Below are 15,363 nucleotides of genomic sequence, written 5' to 3'. Positions count from 1 at the left end.
TTTATTTATGATATTGCTAAAAAAAATGAAAAGAGACTTAAGGTACACCCCTGATTAATTGTTTAATATTTAGTTTCATATATACGTCCCTAATTTGGCACACCCCTAATATGGTTGTATTTAAAACTTGGAGCTCGGACTTTATCATGTTTATTAAATAAGCTTCAACTTAATTAGTCTTTGAGTTCGTTGAAAGTTGACTTGATTCAAGTTTTTAATGATTGGGTCACGTAACTAATTTGCAGTTCGAGAGGATAATTTTGAGGACTGAAAGCTCCTTTTAAACCTGCACTAGCCTACATGTCTACAATGTAAATAGTTTAATGATATGATGTTCGACTATCATGAGTACATCATGCAAGTTGTGTTTAACCACTTAGCCAAAAGCAGACACTATGTGATTAATATGAATGTTATTCTTTTTTCTATACATAGAACATAAAAGTTTTCAACATTTATATTACAACGAAAACGTTCAAACACACTAGCTTATTCATAGATACTATAGCTACAACACTATTACATACTATTTTATTACAACGAAAACGTTCAAATTTACTAGCTGGCATATATATACTAGACTATATATGTTCTGCTGAGCATATATCCGGCATCCCAAAGATACGTTGTGTAATTTAAGAATTGTGGAAAGATCTACGGGACACATACACTTGCAATGGACCATCAACGTGAATATTAATTGAGGTTCTGTAACTTACGACTTTGTTTTCATCACCCAACTTGAACACAAAGTAACCTAACAAAACTGAAGAGATTATCTTCAGCTGCCGATATGCGAAATCTCGGCCCAAACAAGTTCGTGGTCCAGCCTGTTTGTGAACAACAAAAGTAAAAGGGTTGATTAGTACAATATATAATTAATAACTAGTTAAAGACATAAAGTAATTTTAAAATATTCATGACCAAAAAAATTACAGCTATTTTTTTTAAATACTCAATATATTATAATAACCTGGAAAGCTGTAAATTTGAAGGGGCTCTCTGGACGGAAGCAGCCATCTTGATCAAACCATCTTTCTGGTTTGAATTCAAGTGCATCATCACCCCAAATAAACTTCATCCTTCCCATAGCATATGGTAGATAAGATACCATATCCCCTTTATTCACGTTGCAACTATCCGGTAGAACATCATCTGAAAAGCATACTTTTGGATCCTACATACATCATTTGTATCTCAACATTGTTAGGGAATTGTTGACACAAAAATAAATTCAGATGTCCCTTTAAGAGTGTACGTAGTTAATGTTTGTATATCATTATATTGCACATCATCCACCATATGTCAAAGTTATCTGTCAAACGGTATGACTGAAGGGCATTCTGGTATTCATGTGTTGTTAGTTTTTTTTTTCAAGTGGTGATGGATCAAATCCCGTTGGTCATTGATGACTTTTTATTTAAAGAAGCCGTTCCAAAAATTGTGCTAAATGGTGTGACTGAAAAATTATTTTCAGACTAGGTGTGGTTTCGAGTTGTCATATGTTTTTATTTCTTATCTTCTAGCAAACCCATGAATTCTTTCCTTATAATTTCATCAATCAACCCTAATATATTATTTTCTATTCCTTTTTTTTCTTTAATCAACCCATGTACTATCATAAATAGTTAAAGGGGTTTTCTAGAGACACCCCCATTTTTGCTAAAGACACCCTCCCAATACGTCCCATATAGAGCTATACGAGGCGTATTGAGGCATATTGGGCCCCTTTATAACCCCCCGTATAGCCCTATACGGGGCGTATTGATGAGTGTTTTAGCAAAAGTGGGTGTTCCGTTAAAAAATAATCATAATAACTTATTCCATATTTCATTATAATAATTAAATTTCTATGAATAGTTTTAACAATAAATGAAACTTTTTAGTCTAGCCATGAGGTGTATTGATTGTAGCCTTGTAGGATTCACTTAATTAGTTAGCATATCATCAAACAAGTGAATGAATGAAAAATAATATTAACTCAAAATTGCCCTTAGAAACCCAAAAAAAAATGAAAAATTGAAAAATGAAACATGGTATATACAAGAACTGAATGCATACCACTGGCAAAGCAGGATATAGTCTGATAGTTTCAGTCAAAGCTGCCTGAAGATATTGCATCTTGTCAAGTTCACCTTCACTCACACGAGCAGCGAAATCCTCAATATCTTTGATCTCATCGGTAACGATTATTGTTTCTGTGATTTCTTTTGCAACCTTATCTTGAACTTTAGGATGTTTGCAAAGCATGTAAATAAACCAAGACATGCTAATCGCTATAGGATCTTTACCAGCAAGCACAAAGTTTAGTATTATGTCACGTAAGTACTTTGGATCTTTAGCATTAACCTGAATAAACCTTGATAGGATATCTTCTTTTTTGAGCCGCAAGTTCAATAAATTACTAAGGGTTGAATTGATAAAAGGTAAATCACTGAATCAACATGACCAACACGTTTTATGAAAATAGGCGTCGGCTTTTATTGTATAAAAAATTTCGTCATATAAAATAATCATCACATATCCGGCTCGCGTTGACGCAAAGATATGATAAGATACTCCAAAATTCTAAAATAATAATAAAGTTAGTACCCAAAAGAATTTTTTCTCTACTATATTTTTGAACGACAAATGTTGCGTTTACTCTACTTTACCCTAATAATATTAAACTATGCATTTTTTCAAGTTTGAGCATGAGACTTCCCATCTACCAAGCATTTAAAAACTTAATTTCTTAAAATAGTTGTAGTATGCGTTTTAGAAACATACACGAGTGTGTGTAAAATATTTAATGTTTTTAAATACTCAAAAACTTGGTTTTAAAATATATTTAAAAACTTATTTTGCTAAAGTATTAGAGAAAGTAGAGTGCCGCATGTCATCACATAACAATGTAAGTTTGTAAAAGTTCTATGTCACGTATTACATTTTGAATAAAGTTATATTAAATAACTTAGTAATGAATATTTATGAAACACAAAACGATATATTAAGAAAAAGAATACGATGGGTGGAAGATAAGCTGAAAAAATTAGCCTCGCATAATAATTATAATATGTTACGCAACTAGTTTCTTTTTTTGAAGTTTTTATTTAAATGTTAATTTATGATCTTAAACCTTGAATTGTCTAAAAAGAATTATTTAATTTACTCCATTCATAAGAATTATTATGTTTTCTAAATGTATTTAAAAACAATGAGTAGCATGCCATACAGGAGTTTTTTACCAAAATAGGGTTGAGGGAAATTTTATTTATTAAAATAGGTGATTTTAAAAGTATTTACTAAATTAGGTTTTTTTTCTCTTTCTTTGTTTTTAATTTAAAATAATTAAATGTATGGCCCCCTCCTTCAAGAAACCAATTGATGTTCCACTTTCTTTAGCCAAATCATTGTTTCAAACACTCAATAGTTTTTCCAAGCCCATTATTCCAATAGTAGCTTCCGATCCGTTTATCACTTTCAATCGCAGATTGGATTCACTTTCAATCGCTGGTTTTGATTATACAAGTTCAATTGCGTGTTATGGAATCGCAGGTGGTTTCAATTATTTTTAAAAAGTTATCAGAATTCTGAACCGTAACATATTAAACGTATGTGTGTGAAAGAAAGAAGTATCTCTTAATATTTATAGGCATAGTATTTGTTTGATGCAATATGGTTTCTGTTGTTTTTATTGAGTTTGCAAAGAAGTAAAAAAATAGTTTATTTTATTTTTTAGAGTTTTATTAAATGGAATAGAATCATTAAATATTATAGAGATGAATTAAAAATATCATATCACCGAGCAACCAAAATCATAAATGGTTTGATTTAAAAGTATTTAAAAAATTATTAGATATTACAAAAGTGATTTATAAACACGTTTCGTATATTGTTTCATGATATGAAAATGTGAAAGATAGTAATTTAAATAAAAAAATGAAAAGAAATAAAATATAAAATGCTATTTAAATCAAAGAAAGAGAAAAAAATCTAATTTGATAAATACTTTTAAAATCACGTAAATAAAATTTCCCTCAACTCCATTTTGGTAAAAAAAAACTCTGCCATACAGGAATTGTTAGGAACAAAGAAAAGTGGCACCATATTAGGAAACAAGCAGCAGTTTGAGCTTTCAGGTCAAACTCATTTCTTTCCGTATTTAGAAATAAGGACGTTATAAAATTCAAGTCTTCAAGTCAATTTTTTGGTATAATAGTTGTAATTTGACTTTGGAGGGTCAGCCACAAACCATGGTCACAAAACCAGATTATTCAAATTGTGATTATTATCAAGTATGTCGTTAGTAATTAGTTTGTTCTATTACTATAACCATATTATCCACCACATGTCCCTTAACGGTTATGAAGTCAATTCTGTCCTTTTACCTGATCAGACAAAATCAGTGAAGTACCTTGGATTTCTTTTCATGTTGGGGTTTGGAGGGATTAACCAAAGTTTTATGGTGGCGATTGGGGATTTTTGGGTATATATAACACTAAAAATATACCTCCACGTATATGATCAGAAGAATAATATAAGCTTACCAAAGATTCATCTTTCGACTTGTGCATTTGTTCAATCTTGACCTGGATCACCTTGTAAACAAAATCATCAATAATTTTCAAACTTTCTTTAACTCTGCTTCAAATCCAATATTAAAAAACTTCTTGATCTTCCACGATAGGTCAACAAATCTTTTGTATGTAAAGTTGTTTGCAGCATCAAATGCACAGCTAAATCTAACACCTTCTTCTTTTCGGCCACTCAAGTTGTCAAGATCGATTCCAAAACCGACTTTAAATATTGAATCCGTCGTTGCTTTCATGAACAAGTCCTGCATATATACACACATATCATGAAAATTATGTTCGGCACTAATTAAACAAATTATCATGTTTTAGCGATAAAAGTCACTAGACATTACATTTATATCTATAATTTTGTTGCTATCCGCTGCTTGTGACAGTATCTTCCCGAGTTTTATTGTGTTATTTCTAAATGTTACACTGCTAAAATCCCTCAGGATTTTCATAGAAAACTCTTGGCTCGATACCTTCCTTTGTTCTCGCCATTGGTCCCCGTCCACTGTGAATATTCCGTCTCCAAGTAGATCTGATGCAAGGTTGTGGGTATAATGTCCCTATAGGGTATGTTTGGCAATGAGCCTTTAGGAGCTTTTAGGGGCTTCAAGCTTCAAGCTTTTAAGAAAAAGCTCCTACCCAACAAAAAGCCTTGTTTGGTTCAATGGGCTTGAAGCTTTTATATTAAGAGAAAAAACTCCATCTTGAAACGCTCAGAGTAGAAGCGTTTAAAAAAAGCTACAAGCTTCTAGGGTTTATATTACCTAAATAACCTTTTCATCTCCACAACAACAACGAACGTCTTCATCCTCAACAGCAAGGATAAATCCATCGACAACAGCAAGCTTCTAGGGTTAAATCCTATCAACAACCATTGTAATCATCCATCGAACTCCATTAATCACAGGTAATTTTTAACATGTTTGCTTTATCTCCTCCCTTGTGCTTTTAATTTCATGCCCTACTATTTTACCCTATAGATATTAACTCGTGAAAATTAATAGCATAATAAACATGTGGTTTCTGTTAATTTTAGTGCTTCTAACTTTCTTAATTTTGATGCAAATCAATTAGGTTACTTAACACTTCTATTTCAATACATCTGTTTGTTTGATGAATAGCTTTTCTTATATGATCATATTATCTGTTGATATTAGTCTAGTTAATATGTTAATTAGATGCATCATAAGTTTGTTAAGGTTGTCGGGGTGGGTGCCGGGTGTCGCTCTGCAAACCCAAACTGTTCTCATGGGGGCCCGGCTGCTTTTCGGGTAAGATGAGGAAACGTGATATATTGCTGTAATATGGTATTTTGTAAATTTTGTTTCAAGTGTGTGTTAACTGATCGTGATGGTTGTATATGGTGGTGGTCTGATGATGTAATGTAGGTCTTGTTTTGAGATGTGTTGAGTGTTTCTGAATGGCTTTGAAGTTACTATGCGAAAATGGTCAAGTCTTTTGCGTCCTTTTTATCTTGTTTTAAAGTAATGGAATATTGGAATTTAAAAGCATAATGAATGGTTTCAATGATGCTATTTAGGGATGGGCAAAATCGGTATTGGTATCGATTGGTACCGGTACTGAAATCTATACTGATTTGGTATCGTCGGTACCGATTCGGAACCAAAGTTTTGAGTTTTCGGAACCGGTACGGTACGGTACGGTACCGGTATCGTCCCGGTACCGTACTGAACCGATACCAAACCGAACATTTACCGGTACCGAATTTTGCGATTTTCGGGATCGGGATTTTCGGTCCCAGTACAGTACCGAACTCACCCCTAATGCTATTCTTGTCAAAGTTGGCCCCTAGGCCCTAACTATGTGTCATAACGTGTTTTATATCACCAAAATAAGGACAATTTCAATCAAAAACCAATTTTAATCATATGACTTTGAGAGCTGTGTACATTTTATATGATATATATCTTATCCAAGATAGTTCACCCTAACTTAGAAAATACATGTTTTAATTTATATATATTCCATACAAATTGTAGAATATCATGTGTATTCAATTGATGATTTCATATCAAATACACTCGAGTAGATAATTACAGGTGTATAAAAAGACTTCAATTATGAGCACTAAGATAGTGAAAGTAGCATGACAGTATACAAACATCAAGGCAAGTAACAGAGAGGCTTGTTCTTGTTCATATAAAGATTCCTTCACTACCCCTACAACTTTCCTTAACCTTTCTACACCACATATATTAATTCATTCCAAACTGTCTCTCTTTCTCTTATTCTCTACCTCTCTCTGGTCTATAATATGTTTATGGATAGATAGCTAGTAGTCTAGCTACTTGACTGATTTTGCAATTGTGTATATATGTATTCATGGCTGATAGATGGATTCTAAAAAAGAGAAAGGGAAAAGAGAAAATTGGACAAAATAAATGGTATTAGAATTCTGTCGGTTCTTAAACAAATATATAACGAAGCATGGTCGAACTTCCTCATTCAAATGGGTTTCTCTTCAGCCGGAATTTGAAAAGGTTATAAATCACAAATTCATTAGTGACGAAGCTCTAAAGAACAAGTATGACGGTATGAGAAAAGAGTACAACCTTTGGAAATCACTTAAGAACGGAGAAACTGGTCTAGGTTGGAATGAAAGTACCAGACAACTTAATTGTTCCGATGAATGGTGGAAAAGAAAAATTAAGGTGACATAATATAACTCATTTAACATTTAAATACCGTATAATATTCCAATAATGATTACTAACAATTCACCATATATTTTGTAGGAAAACCAGAAAGTTCTAGCAATTCAAAATAATCAACCCTCTATATAACTACAAGAATAGTGGGATCAGTTATTTGGAGATGCAGTTACTAGTGGGCAAAATTGTGTGGCACCCTCTATGGATCCAAATACATTCAGTGAGGTGCATGTTGAGAACCTTGAGGATGACAATGTTGACGGAAGTGATAATGCAAACGATTATCAAGTATACAACGATATACCTTCTAATCTAGAAAACTTGGAAACTCAAGAAAATAATTTCTTCGGTGACTGGATTAATGAAGTACGTCAACCTAATGCATCAACATCAAGCCCAAGTGAGGTAGCAAAAAATTTTGAGAAGCCTACCAAAGTAAACACTAAGCCTAAACCAGTTAAGATGAAACGTAAAGGGAGAGACTCATTGGGAGCTTCAATGCTTAAAGACCATTTAACTCAAAGTAACATGAATCAACAACGTGCTCTAGAAATATTAGAATCATATTCTTCCAAACTTAGTCAAAGTACTAAGTTTAGTATTGAAGCTGCTATAGGTGTGCTTAACCAGATGGTAGATGCAGGATTAATGAGAGAAGATGAGGAGTTGTGGTTCTTTGCAAAGGATTTATTTGAAGATCCCGTTAAAAGAGAAATGTTTATAAACATGCGACATGATGATAGTAGGTTAGCGTGGCTGCAACGAAAGCAAAGGCTCACCGACTAAAGTTTTCTTTGAGGACATGTTATGAATGCATTATTGTTTCTATTTATTTGAACTTTACTGCTTTTGAATTGACTTATTGTTTTTTTACCTTGATGTTTTAGTGCCATGACTATGGAAGTTATATGATATATTTTCATTTTAATTTATATTTATTCGAGAATACTATTTATGTCTTTATATGTTAAGCTATATATGCTTTTATGTTTTAGCTATTTACGTGTTTATATATTAAGCTGATATTGAATTTATTGATATTGAATTTATTATCAGGGTTATTATGGATAATGAAACAAGCAAGAAGAAGCACAAATTACATTGTTATAACTTTTTGTTGGATTCAACTTATACAATTGATCTAGTTGCTACATACAAGGAACCATGCATGACATCATCACAAACGGGGCAGGCTTGGATAATGGAAGTTTTAAATGGCAATCCTATACGATGTGTAAATGCATTCAGAATGCATCCAAACGTGTTTATGAAATTATGTAGAGAGCTTGAATCAAACTATGGATTGCAGTCGAGTGATAGAATGTCATCTTGTGAGAAGGTGGGGATATTTCTGTATACATTGGCATTGGGATTATCTAACAGGGATGTTGGGGAGCGTTTTCAACGTTCTAGGGAGACTATTAGTAGAGCATTTCATGAAGTTCTAGAGGCAATAGCTGGTAGAGATAAAGGTTTTCAAGGTCTAGCATGTGACATTATAAGACCAAAAGATCCAACTTTTCAATTTGTACCACCTCAAATATTGAACGACAAAAGATACATGCCGTATTTCAAGGTATTAAATTGATTAATGTCATTTATGCTTGTGTACTTTGTTATTTAACTAATTTCAAATTATATTTAGGATTGTATCAGATGTATTGATGGTACACACATAGGGGCCTGCATCCCAGAGAGTCAACAACTACCTTATATTGGTAGAAAAGGGGTACCAACTTTCAACGTAATGGCAACATGTGATTTTGATATGTGTTTCACATTCGTATCGATCGGATGGGAGGGTTCAGCACATGACACACGTGTTTTCATTAACGCGACCCAAGATAGTAAATTCAACTTCCCACACCCACCTGAAGGTAATATTTATAACTTTTTACACATGTATTTGGAACTGTTTCATGTTACTTTTAATAAATTCCAACGTCTTTTGTTTTTCAATTCCTTTATCAGGTAGATATTATTTGGTTGATAAAGGATATCTAGGCAGAAAAGGGTACCTTATTTCTTATTCTAAGACAAGATACCATCAATCTCAATTTCAAAGAGAGCCCCCGAATAATATGCAAGAAGCTTTCAACCGATCACATTCATCTTTACGAAGTTATATTGAGAGGTCATTTGGAATTTTGAAGAAACGATTTAAGATACTTGGTACAATGCCCAAGTATAGCGTGCAAACACAAATTGATGTTATCATGGCTACATTTGCATTGCATAACTATATACGTAATTCTCAAGAAGATATCATGTTTACTACAATGGAGCAACATCCAAACTACATACCACGAGATGAACTTCATGATGTTAGTAACCATGACACAAGCACCAGCGATCTATTTGAAGGAACAATGAATGAGATGAAATATGTTCGCAACAATATTGCTACTTTGATATGGAATGCACGACAATAATGTTTTAATTATATTATATTTTATTCTCGATTGTTTGCCAATGACTATGTTTTATTTAATAGAAAATAACCATGCTTTATTTATTTGAGAAAAGCCTTATACATACATACATACACACACACACACATATATGTGTGTGTGTGTGTGTGATTACGTTTACCATTATGTTTTTTAGTTATGTCCATTTTGATCATTTTATACATTTTATTAAAAGCTACAGCTACCAGCCACCAGCTTCCTGCCATCAGCTATTTTTGCCAAGTATACCCATAATATTTTTACACAATTTTAGTTTGTTCAACAAACTTATAACAAGATAAAATCTTACCTGCCATAATTTTGGAAATTGGTCTTGAGGATATACTCCACATTCGCAGGATCGGTTGTATAAACCTCACCGTGAATAGGGCTATATATTCTGTAAGTTTTGTATTTTTCGGCGAGATGAGTCATGTAATGGTGTAACTTGTTGAAGTTGATGAAAAGATGGAACACAGTTCCGCCAGTTGGATGATACTTCTTCCCATGTTGTTGTGGTTGTTTGTAGATATAACGGAAAAGGACAAGAAGTGAAGCTGTAATTACTGCTATGAGTATTGGATTTGAGAGTAAATATATGAAAGCTGCCATAAAGGAAAGGGAATGTGTTCTTATGAAATAAGTCAGGGGTGATGCTTCCTTTTATACTGGTTTTGATGCATAATTGAAAGTCTCAAAGAGTCAAACTAGGCGATTTGGGTGTGTTCTTTTAAAAGATTAATGTGATTATGGTAAATAATATATTCCCTAATATGATTCTATATTCTGTAAAAGTAAATAATATATTGTAAATGAAGAGATTATTTTTTTGAGAGGCTGAGGTTGGATAGAGGTGCCTCTTCTTGGTCAGGGGTATTGAGTTGTGAGTTTTGTTTTAAGGTAAAAAGGTTGTGTTTCTATTTCGGTGGGGTGGTAGTGGTAAGATAATTAAAAAGATATAAAATAAAATGTTAAGGGCTCAATCATATGAGTGTAAAATTAATTAGCCAGTAAAAAAAAAGAAAAGAAATGGACACTAAGGTAAAAAGGGTATGTGGTCAAATCTTGACACGCTCACATAGAAAGGACCGGGGTCCTGGGACTCTAATGTTTATTAAAAATTTCTTAGAAGCATTAAATTTAATTTTTAAAAGACCCCATAAAAATTAGCAAATGGAATCCATATTTCTGGTTTAGTGGTAAGCTTTTGATTTTACATGTGATAGGTCACAAGTTCAAGCCTTAAATTGCTTTTTTTTTTATTTTTTAAATCATACTCCATAATCTAACAGCAAATTCAAGCTTAAACGAGTCCTTTTTTTTTTCTTCTCTTTCTTGTTTTTAATCATGCTCCATAATCTAACAGCAAGAGCACACAAAGGGGTGTGGAAGCTGGACAAAGGTTAAACGAATAGTATTTTCCTAAACTATTTTAAGATAATAATTGGAGTAAAACAACCAGGGTTACTGGTTAGGCTAAAGTGCTAAACGTACCAGCAGATATATTAGCACAACTATTTAATTTTAAAACTATTGGCACCATAAATGTCAACTAACTGCATAAAGACCTAAATAATTGATCTCTCAAAATTAGGATTGTAACCTACTGCATATGAAGCAATAACTAACATGCATAGAAATAATAATTATGCAAAGAATTGTGATAACAACATGAATTTAAGTTTAAGGTGTGCTACCTTCTTGAGATTTCTAAAATTATACTTATGGGGCATATAGTTACAGGAAAACTATTGTACACTAAAATCTCTTATTGTATTTTGTTTATAATTTCTATATTTACTTTTTATCAAGAACTAAAATAATTATCTTATTTTAGTTTTTGATGTAAGCATTATATTCTATTATAACTTATTGTGAATAATAATAATATACAGTTATTATTATGATTATATGTAAATATATAATGATAATAATTACCTTAATCGTTTGATATGTAGAATCAATATAGAACCACTCATTATTTGGACTAAATGCAATAGACCTCGCCCATCCCAAATGGCTCCGTTTGGTAAAGAACAACAAACAACAAAAATGAGAGAGAAAAAAAAGAATAAACAATATATAGACAACTTGAAAATATACCAATATATTGTTGCCTCTTGAACATATTGATGTGTGATGGTTAGTTGTTGGTTTTTGTTAATATTATGGTAATATGACTTTAGCCATGCACATGCAACGGTATTGCTATAACATATATATCTCGTATCGGTTGGGGAGGAGAATGAAATCTTCTTTACAAGGAGGTGGATACCTTCTCTGTCATGAGACGTTTTAAATCACTAAGACGATAGTGGTTTGTGCCGGCAAAATGAAAAATATCATGATACGGTTACGTGGGGCTGTTACAATTACTTTATGTGTTTTTTAGATTCATAGGGTGGCATATGATAATACACAAGCTACGGGAGTTGTTAGTGTGTGCGAGACTCAAGATTATACAAGATCGTCAGCCAGCGTATCAATACTCCTATTGCAGCAAAAATTCTTGGTTTTGGCACTTGATAGATGTATATTGTTTACAGAGTAAAGATCAGTTCAACTTGAATTGTTATGGGTACTAACTGGTATAAGAGATACGAAACGTAGTTATGTCTATTTTTATATATAGCAAAAGCACGTTGATAAACATACAAGTGTAATAAATTTCAAACTTATAAATTTTATTTTTTTGTAAGTGTACATATCTTGAGTAAAGTTTTTTTTATATAAAATAAGAGATATATAGTTATAAATTTCAAATATATGAAAAAAAAACAAGAAGTAAATATTAAATTAATAATTTTTAAAACATAAATTTTAACAATTATAAGTATTATAATATTTTTTTATTAAAAAGAGTGAGGTTTAATACTTTAGTGTACATGTAATAAGTGACAAAACTTGTAACCTTTTATTGGAGAGCATATAAAGATTCTGGGCCCTAAATAATGATCATGTTGAGCTAAGGTTGTTCAAATAGCTCGAACCTTTCTGGAAATATCGTGCTTGAATTCGTCTCATTTATAATAAACAGCGTCGCCTCTGTGGCTCTGTAGATCTTTTAATTCGACTTGGTTGCTCAACTCGTGAAGATTTAAAAAAAAATACTACATTGAGAGCATGTTTGGGAAAAATGTTTATTGGCTTATTGGTGTTTTCAAAAAGCCAATAAGTTAAAATATGTTTGGCAATCACAAAAATCTTTTTTATTTTAGTTTTTTAAAAGGGTTAAAAAATAGTTTTTCAAAAACCCCAAATCCTAACTTTTCAAAATGACTTTTTGAAAAAACCTAACAAGTCAATAAGCATTTTTCAAAATTAATCCCAATTCCCAAACATGCTACAAGACAAAGCCCTTTATGGCTGACTTTCTATATGGCTGGTTTGGCCCAATGCAAGAGAAAGGTGTTTCCGTACGTTCACTTTTTTGGGCCTCCCTGTCGGGGTGAATGTGAACTGTGAGGCGAGTCAGGTTTGGAAGTCGGTTGAAATCCAGACTATTAAACTGGAAGGCGAAGACGTTGTCCTTCGCTGGGAGAGTCTAGGAAACAGCTTCCCAGTTTACTTCCTCTCCAACTAGTTTTACTAGCACCCCTGAATAGAAGGAATTTGTTGTATATATTCTCACGGCTCGACTTTCACTTCAATTCGTATGAAACCTCCAACTTCTTTTTTTTTTTTCTTTCAAAATTAAATATCCACGTATAAAGTTTATATGATATAGCCTATTTCTGAATTATAAGCACAGTTGGTTTCGAAACCAATAATATTCGTGTTGAAACTTTGACCTTTCTAGAATTCAGCAATGGCCTTTCTAGAAATTCCGTGACAAATTATATATTGCAATAACATATATCCATCTGCAAGGAGCACATATTATATATGAACTTCTGAATTAATTTAAGGGCTTAAAATTTTACTCATTTTTCTTCTAATTTGTGACTTTATAACAATCTCTGGTCAACGGTTCGTGTTTGTTAAACCCTAACTAACGTATTGTTTAATGTTTATGGACAGATTTGGGATGTGGGATCATAGCAATTAAGATTGATAAATAACCGCAGTGAAAAGCCTTGTTTAAGTTAACTAATGTAGGAAGTGAGTCATAACTCATAACGGTATTGATATATCGCATTTATCTTTACTATTTGGACACATTATTAATTAATTTATTAGTAACAAATACTAATAAATATTGTTTGTTAAATTTTTCCAACAAGGCAACAACTACCAAATATATAACACTAGTCTGAGCCCTGTGTATTATACGGGTAATTAATGAAAACTTTAAATATGAAGTAAAATATAGTCAACAAAATGATCATATATTGTTAATACAATTACAATTTACATTAAAATTACAGAAATTACATAACTATGACCACATAAACATATTATAAATAAGTAAAACTTCCTTGCACACTGCATTTGTAATTGTATTAGTTGGTATACATTATTTATCAAAAATCAAAGTCTTTAGTCTATGTCTGCTTGTAACTATTGACAAGGTAACATATAAGTCTCCTTATAACTCTTGATATAGCCACGTATAGATGTCCGTGTGACAAATAAGGATCTTCAAGTGCATAGCAACCCTAGATAAATTTAACTTTAATTAATATATTCAACTTTAATGATTTAATGCTAAGCATCAAGATGTATATAATAGATATTCTTTATGCTTTCATGATTTATACAAAATGTTTAGAGAAAATTAAGAAAATACACATTTTCCTTCGTTTAAATGCATATGAGAAAATTTTCAATCCAAATTTAAAGCAAATTTTATATAAAAATTTACGCACTGCTTCTCGAATCTCAGTTTAAAAACAATTTGTAGTTTACCATAAAAATCTAAATTATTCGACAATGATGCACATTTATTTTCTTTAATTTTCAATTACCTGTGACTTTAAAACAAACTTTATTCCAACAGGCCTGTAACTTCAAATTTTATATTTTCTTATTTTTTTATTTCACCATTAATGTTAATGAGTGAATCGGTTAGGATTTACATTTATAAAAATAAACTTGAATTCATATATTGAAATTACTTAAAATATAAGGACCATAGTGAAATATGTTGAGAAAGGATGAGGAGAGCTAGATTGACAAGTGACAAAAATAATAGTATTTTATTATAATAGATTGATAACAAAACTAAGATTAAGATAAAATTTAACAAAATATAAAGAATATATATGTATAATCAAGCTAGCTAGGTTTAACAAATTCCTACCAAATATATAAAGAATACTATGTCATAAAATCAAATAGAAACTAGATGTTTCATTGTTTTGTCATCAAGACACTTATCGGTACGAGAGTATTGTGTTTGGACGCTTAGACAGCAAAATTGGGGTTAGAAAGAATAAGAATGGCGTAATAAAACATTAGAAATAAACTCAACTCAAATGAGTGAAAATTAAAGAGCCAACCGAGCCTAGCTAGCTAGCTCCTTTAGAACCTAACTGGATTTGGTTTATACGACAAGCCAGCTCATTTACGACCGAATAGTTGTTTTTTCACAAGGAGACTAAAGTTTTGTTGACATAAATAACAACTCGTTAATTATATTTGTTAGGAAGAGTTTGTTAGAAAACCCATGCAGTAACATGACAACTTTCTTTCTATTATTTTAGGATTTGCCGGGTCAAAACACTCTTGGCTATC

The 15,363-nt window shown here is 31.9% G+C and overlaps 2 pseudogenes across 1 annotated transcript; one reads left to right on the top strand and one right to left on the bottom strand.

The window, feature by feature from the left end:
* Positions 1 to 635: 635 nt before the first annotated feature.
* On the bottom strand, positions 636 to 10,299 carry LOC143615781 (cytochrome P450 704C1-like; annotated as a pseudogene). Its single transcript, XR_013150537.1, has 8 exons — positions 9,998 to 10,299; positions 7,559 to 7,613; positions 4,910 to 5,125; positions 4,530 to 4,819; positions 2,456 to 2,477; positions 2,062 to 2,375; positions 974 to 1,177; positions 636 to 830 (listed from the first exon to the last, which is right to left on the bottom strand). The product of XR_013150537.1 is annotated as a cytochrome P450 704C1-like (transcript).
* Positions 6,968 to 8,035, top strand: LOC143615782 (uncharacterized; annotated as a pseudogene).
* Positions 10,300 to 15,363: the final 5,064 nt, after the last annotated feature.

The sequence above is a fragment of the Bidens hawaiensis genome, unplaced genomic scaffold, assembly GCF_021521415.1.
Source record: "Bidens hawaiensis isolate Kalapana, Puna unplaced genomic scaffold, B.hawaiensis_p1.1 tig00044300_1, whole genome shotgun sequence".
NCBI lineage: Eukaryota > Viridiplantae > Streptophyta > Magnoliopsida > Asterales > Asteraceae > Bidens > Bidens hawaiensis.
The sequence above is the reverse complement of the archived record's forward strand: the minus strand, read 5'-3'. Positions and strand labels throughout refer to the sequence as shown.